This window comes from Bombus affinis, unplaced genomic scaffold, assembly GCF_024516045.1.
Source record: "Bombus affinis isolate iyBomAffi1 unplaced genomic scaffold, iyBomAffi1.2 ctg00000064.1, whole genome shotgun sequence".
NCBI lineage: Eukaryota > Metazoa > Arthropoda > Insecta > Hymenoptera > Apidae > Bombus > Bombus affinis.
Window position 1 is genome coordinate 2,465,309 of NW_026108821.1, and position 7,566 is coordinate 2,472,874.

Below are 7,566 nucleotides of genomic sequence, written 5' to 3' on the forward strand. Positions count from 1 at the left end.
TCCTTGGATTCGCGGGAATACCGTAATGTCGTAATTTAGATTAAACAAATGTCACTCCGATTGTTCGAGATTTATGATAGTGAGCTGGGGCTCGAAGCGACAACCAGTCGCCGAACGTAGCCGCGGTCAAGGGAGGAATGTTTTATCTAACAAAGGCATGAAGTAACTGTATGCTCTCCTTAAAAGAAATACTTGGGACGGTGCACGACAGTAAACATTTCAACGATTTCTGACCCGTGGCTCGCCACGCGCAGACTCTATTCTTCGAGCAAGATGATTACCAGATGTCGATGCGTCTCCACAGTACATGTTCAGCTAGCCCGAGGACCCGCTATAAATCTTAAGATTTGTTTAACTAAAGTCCTTCAAACAGACAAACAGTGTTTGTCTCAACTACGGCAAGATACGGGAAATCTATTTTTCTCACGAACGACGCTTCCCGCTAGCAACTTTTTTTCAAGGGTGGCTAGTATCTTTCTCTAACCACAGGGAAATTGACCAATTACCAGCAATGCCAATTTGCCTCACTTTCCGAACGAAGACTTTTCTCCACGAATCCGATGATCTCGTGCTCCTAGACCCCATATAGTTTTCCTCGACAGCGTCACCATGACGGTGTCACGTAAAATAAAAAAGGGGTAGCTCGAACCAAAAGAAAAAAAAATTGGGTAACAAAAAAAAAAAACAAGAGAATTTATTTCTTGTATTCTGAATTTACACTGACTGCGATTTGGTTCTAAGCTCCAGCCGTGACTTTCCAAGACTGAAGCTCTTACAATTTGGCTTTCGGTGGGATCTGTTTCTTCTTTGTTTGTCATCCCTCAATATCCCCACTACCCTGTAGGCGTACGTGACCGTTGCCACACTTCTAGAACATTCGATGGAAGGACCGTTAGGATATAGATGACTCATTAGGCACTTCGGCGATATACATTGTCGCCAAGGCCGCCACATCTTTATCTCCATCACCGGTCCATCGGATTTGAAGTATGCCGGTAGTGAAATACCCCCCAGTTTAGATTGATCTTGGTCCTCTAAGATCGCAGTAGAATTGGTTGGATTTGTTTATAAATCGTAATTCCTATCCTGTGAATTTAAGACAACTAATCAAGGGTATTGTTACTAGTGCTAGGGTCAGCATTATCCTGGAAAAAGTACGTTTTCAATCGGTTACCATGTATCTTTTTCTTAATATTGTCGATAGATATAATGTAGTAAGGAGTTTTCACATCATTGATTCTATAGGGTCCTAACCATTCAATGTCCAACTTATCTCTTTTATGGTTATTGTGAATTAAAACAAAGTCTCCTTTCCTAAACACAGTCTGAGTTTTAACAATCTTTCTTTCTTGGTCTCGCTTGTAGCGTTGCTTATTTTGAATAAGTGTTTTGTGAGCTGTTTCCCAATATTTATTTAACTGTTTTTGCCAAAGTGAGTACATATCGTCATAGGTAAATGCGGGGAATTTGGATATTGCGGAAGGTAAGTTCGCTTTTCGCCCAAAAGTCAATTCGAAGGGGGAGAATCCTGTTCCTTCATGTTTTGCAGTGTTGTATCCTAAAGAAATGAAATTAAGTACTTCGTCCCATTCTTTGTCATTGTCGTGTAACGCAGTACGAATTAAATCTTTAACCGAGGCATGTGTTCTTTCGAGGGATCCGTTACTCTGTGGGTGAAATGAAGTTGTTTTGACGTGTTTGATTTTAAAGGCCTCTTCAAATTTCGTCATTAAATCGCTAACAAAATTTTGTCCTTGGTCTGTCAGAATCGTCTTTGGTGCCGAAAATATATAAATATAGTGCTCAATGAGCGCGTTAATTATAGATTCAGTTCGTTGCGTTTTAAGGGGAACAAGGATCAGATATTTCGTAAGTTCGTCGTGAATTGAAAGTATATATTGATTTCCGCGTTTGGTTTTCGTCATCGGTCCTATGATGTCCATAGCGATTTTGTCGTTAGGGTGAAGTGGTGTGTCTGAGATCTGTGGGGACTCTTTGGGTCTGATACGTGTTAGTTTCTCCTTTTGACATGTGTCGCATGTCTTCACGAAGTTTTCTACTCTTTCAAAAAGGCCGGGGATTTTGAACTTATCCTTAATCCGTTGATACGTTTTCTGTATCCCTAAATATCCTACGGTGTCGTTATGGTTTTCCTTTATTGCTTGTAGTATTTCGCTTTCGTCTAGTTTTAAGATGGGGTTGGGCGCATAAGTAATTTCCTTGTATGTGTCGTTAAAATATATTAGCATGAGTTTAATCTGTGTTTTCTCTAATTCAGTGAAATCGTTATTTCCTATGCCGATTTTTGTTGTATTTTTAAGAATTTTGTAAAGTTTTCTGATCCAAAGTGTCTCGTCGTATTCTCCTAAATCGTTTCGAGTTAATTGGTAAAATGTTTGATCATTCGGTTTAATTTCTAAGAGTTTCGGGTTCTCGTTGTTATTCTTCCATTCGTTGAATGAATTAGTGTGGTCAATTAATAGGTCGAGATTAACTATTTCGTTGCGAGTTACCGCGTGAACCCTAGATAAGGCGTCTGCAGCTGTATTATCTTTATCCTTTGTGTATTCGATTTCATAGTTGTATTCTTCGAGTCTATATCTCCAACGAATCAGTCGACTAGAGGGGTCTTTGCAATTGTGTAGCCACTTAAGGGCTTGGTGGTCGGTTCGAATAATGAAACGTCGTCCTAACAAGTATTGCCTAAGTCTTTTCACGGCCCATACGATGGCCAAGAGTTCCTTTTCTGTCGTGGTATAGTTTCGTTCGGGTGGGTTTAGTGTCCTCGAAATGTATCAGCAAGGATGACCGTCTTGCGACAGTATTGCTCCTAGTCCTTCGTTACTTGCATCGGTGGTTAGGGTAAAGGTTTTGTTAAAGTCCGGATAAGCTAGTATTGGGGAATTACAGAGTTTGTCCTTTAAAGTATCAAAGCTAGTCTGGTGTTTGTCAGTCCAATGGAATGGTGTGTCCTTTTTTGTTAAGTCTGTAAGGCTTTTCGCGATTTTAGAAAAATTCCGAATAAATTTGCGGTAATAAGAATGATTTAACGTCCGTGGCATTGCGGGGTAATCGAAAGTTTTTTACAGCGTCTAATTTCTTGGAGTTTGGTTTAACTCCTTCGGCTGAAACTACGTGGCCTAAGTATTCTAGTTCCGGTTTTACGAATTCGCACTTATCCGGTTGCAATTTAAGTCCTAATTCTCTGAGTCTCTGAAATACTATCGCGAGGTTTTCATTATGTTCTTGAATCGTTTTTCCGAATATCACTATGTCGTCCAAATAAACAAGGCAATATTTTCCTACAAGTCCAGTTAAGGCTCTGTCCATTAATCTTTGAAAAGTAGCGGGTGCGTTTTTAAGACCGAATGGCATTCGATTGAACTGAAAGTGGCCTTGCGGTGTCGAAAAAGCGGTATATTTTTTGGATTTCTCGTTCATTGGAATTTGATGAAATCCTGAGGATAAATCAAGCGCCGAAAAGAATTTCGCGTTTCCTAGTTGTGTCAAAATGTCGTCTATGTCAGATAAGGGATAAGCGTCTTGTTCCGTGAGTTCATTTAGTTTCCTAAAATCAATGACTATCCTCCATTTCTGTTTTCCTGAGGCGTCTAATTTTTTCGGAACTACCCATACCGGAGAGTTATAAGGGGAATCTGATTCTTCTATAATATTTTTCTTTAACATGTCTCCTATTTGTCGCGAAATTTCGTCTCGATGACATTCCGGTGGTCTATACGATCGTGTGTTAATGATTTTATCTTTGGTTAATGAAATTGTGTGCTGGGTTAAATTAGTACAGGGCAAAAGGTCGGTTTCTAAATTAAAGATGTCAACGTAGTGGAGAATAATCTTTTCTATGGATTCGCGGATTGGCTTTTCAATGTGATCTGTTCTCACTGGGCTTTTTAGTTTCGATACGTTGGAAACATCATGAGAATTTTGAATATTATTAGAAATTTGAATGTTTTGCTCACCAGTGTTGATAAAACATACTTTAGTTGGTTTGCCTTCCAGATAGATTGTTTGAACTCTGTTTTCTCCAGGAGTTAATTGTATTGGTTTCTGAAATAAAATGGTTTTGTCATTTAGTCGGATTCTGTCATTGGATATTGAATAGTTATACTTCTCTAAACATTGTAGCCCAATGATTCCGTCTTCGATGATTGGAAAGTTGTCCGGTACTATGTGAAAGATGTGATCTTGTCCAAAAATTCGTTTCGTTATGTATTCGTTCGTTTCGTATTTGTCTCGTCCCATAGAAAATCTTTGTCTAGGCCCTATTTGTATCGCGTTGACAGTTTTGTTACGTTTCACTAGGTTTATTCCTGCTCCTCTGTCGACCAAATATACTCGCTCTGTCGTTCGGGTTGATAAAGATATTGTGAGTAATCTTCCGGTGGTGGTGCAGCTGACTCTATGTAAGCTTCTTCCGGGTTCTCCGGAACCTTGTTTGGTTTATTCGAGGTGGAATCTTTCCTTGGTTGGCGAATGGAAAATTTCGGGAGTAGCAGTTTTCGGCTGTGTGTCCAGTTCGTAAACTCTTTGGACACTTCGGTTTCATGCGGCCGTCTAATGGTCGGCTAGGTAGCTGAGCAAAAGTTCGTGGTCGTGGATCGGTAGTATTTCGCTTGGATACTAATATAGTGTTGTGAGATTGATTCTTTGGGCGGTTGGCGACACGATTTGTTTCTTGTAACCATTGTTCTCTATCAGCTGCTAGTTGTTGGGCAAGGTTCAGGTTCTTTGGATCGCTAGATACAACCATCTGTCCTATTTCGTATTGTAAGTTGTGCAAATATGTTTTAAGAGCTTCGCGTTCTTCAATATCTATAGCTACGCGTCGTTCAGTTGGTGTGCGGTTTTCGTTTTGAACCGCGTAATTTGACTCGTTCAGCTGTTATCGGAATCTGGAGTTGAAAGATTGTACACTTTCTGTTGCCCCTTGTTTTAAATTCTTTAATTTGTCCCTACAATTACTAATAGTTGTTGGTGTTAAGGAAGAACCACAACCGTACTCTTCACGAGCGGCATCGCCCATAAATTACAATAACGAATACTCGGAAGATAAAGATAAATTTTATCAATTATAATATAATCGAGTCGAAGTAAATAAAACCCCAGTGTATCAAAGATAATTGTGCATTTTCAACAACTTTAATCCTCTCCCATGCCAGTATTCCTACGCATAGTAGGTTAACCGGAAAGTGGAATGTATTTAACAGTTACAAGTTAAAACGCTAGCTAATGCTACACACCGTCATGAATTTCGGAATATATAATAAAAAAATTTTGATGAAATAGTTCTTAGCTATTTCTGGTGGCAGCAACTACCGTACCGATCGGAATTTTCAAGGATAGATTTCAAGTAGCGTTATCATTTTCGATTTAAGGGAAGACAATTCCCTTTGACATAACAGCACCGTATTTAAATAGTTAAAATTTACATGTACTAAGATTCTGTAATATTTTTCTTTTTGTGTCATTTTTCTACATTTTTAGCATGAGACTCCTGCCTTTCAATATAACTGTTTATTTTATACAAACCATGTTCTTTGAATACGATTACTATCAAGTTTCTGTATTTGTTATAAATTTTTTATATCCATCCGTTACTCCTGCATAGATAATCAAGTTTTTGTCCATTTCTTTCACGTAAAATACATTGGACATAGGACTTTCTGTTTGATTCGGGTCGAGGGTAACACGCGGACGGAGAACTCTGTGGAAAAAGTGAAGTGTGAGGGGAAGAAGGAGAAGGAAACAGAAAGTGACACGAAGGAGGGAAAATAAAGAATGAGCAAACGAGGAGAAAGTGAAAGAAAAACGAAAGGAAGATAGGAACGAGAGAGAGACACAAATGAAAAAAACTAGAAGAGAAGAGGTTAGGAAATCAGAAGCGCGGCAAAAAAAGTAATGGTACGAAGTAATGGAACGAAGGAAGCAATGACGAGACAGTAAAGGAGTTCATAAGAGAACAAATGAAAAGATTGGAAAAAAAGAGTAATATGTCCGATATATAAGAAGGGGACAAGAGAGTAGCGAAGAGTTACAGAGGAGTAATATTAATGGATACAACATACAAGATCTATGCAGGGATACTGGACGAACGACTGAAGGCAGATATCGAAAACAAACTGGAAGAGAGCCAATTCGGGTTTAGAAATGGAAGAGGAGTGACCGACGCGGTATTTGTGATAAACCATATCATACACAAACAGTTGAGTAAAAAAAAGGGAAATTATATGCCTGCTTTGCGGACGTCATTCAACATATACGTAGCAGGACTGGAAGAAGAACTAAGGAAAGGACAAGCTGGGGGCATAGTGGTAGGAGAAAGAAAGGCATGGTCACTAACATGTGCAGACGATATTGTGCTGATGGCGGATAGAGAGGGGGAGCTAAAAGAAATGTTAAAGAGATTCCAAAAATTTTTTAAGGAAGCCGAACTAGAACTGAGCACGAAAAAGACCAAAATAGTAGTTTTCGGAAAAAGAAGGAACAAAAGGAGACAAAGAAAATGGAAATGGAGAGAGCAAGAATTAGAAGAAGTGGACCAGATAAGATACCTAAGGTACATACTACAGAAAAACGGTAGTGATGAGAAACACATACAAGATAGAAAAAAGAGAGCAAGAATGGCAATGAAAAAAACATGGAGCGTGGGAGAAAGAATATTCAAACAGGATTGCAAGAGGAGAATGAAGATGTTTGGAGTACTGGTAGAGAGCGTGGCGCTGTTTGGAGCAGAGGTATGGGGCTGGAACACGGAAGAAAGACTGGATAGAATACAAAGAAGATATGTGAAATGGATATTAGGTTTAGATATGACAACACCAAATTATATATTGATAGAAGAATACAAGCTAATAGAAATCAAAGAAAAAGCATTAAAAAGAGCAACAAAGTATGAAGAGAAAGCCCTAGAGCCAAAAAAGGAACTAGTAAAGGAAGGAGTGAGTGTATAGAGGAAAGAGAGAGAAACTGGGGAAATGGCCAAGAAGGGAAAAGAGCAAGAAAGAGAAAGAAGGGACTAGAAGAGGTGAGAAATGGAGGGACGCAGATAGAAGCAAGAGAAGAGCAAGAAAGAATGTCAGCAGACCAAATTATAGAAGAAAGAAGAGAGAGACAAGCAGAAGAGAGAGGGGAAAGGATAAGGGAATCCAAATATAATATATATTACAGAAATATCGCCAAAGAAAAATTACCAAAGTACTTAGAAGGGAGGATGAAGTGGAAGGACAGAAGAATATTGGTAAGATTCAGATGTGGAAATGAGACCATAGCAAGGGAATACTGGAAAGAAGAGAGAGAAAAAAGATGCAAACTATGTAGAAGGAAAGAAGAAGACATGAGAAATGTAATAGAAGAATGTGAAATAATAGGAGGATCAAAGGACATAGGAAAAGCGCTAAATAAGACTGGAGAAGGTTTAACAGAACTAAAAGCAATAATAGAGAAGAGAAGAGCAAACGACAGGAAGGGTGTACAGCAAGGAGGTGAGATGTATGTAAGTGATTTAGGTTTAATAACACCAGAGTACATTTAACTATGTAGTTTATTAAA

At 38.9% G+C, this 7,566-nt stretch overlaps 1 long non-coding RNA gene across 1 annotated transcript; it reads right to left on the bottom strand.

Moving 5' to 3' along the window:
• Positions 1 to 632: 632 nt before the first annotated feature.
• On the bottom strand, positions 633 to 4,964 carry LOC126926956 (uncharacterized). The gene is made up of 3 exons (XR_007715037.1): positions 4,127 to 4,964; positions 3,978 to 4,065; positions 633 to 1,086 (listed from the first exon to the last, which is right to left on the bottom strand). It is a non-coding gene; the product is annotated as an uncharacterized LOC126926956 (long non-coding RNA).
• Positions 4,965 to 7,566: the final 2,602 nt, after the last annotated feature.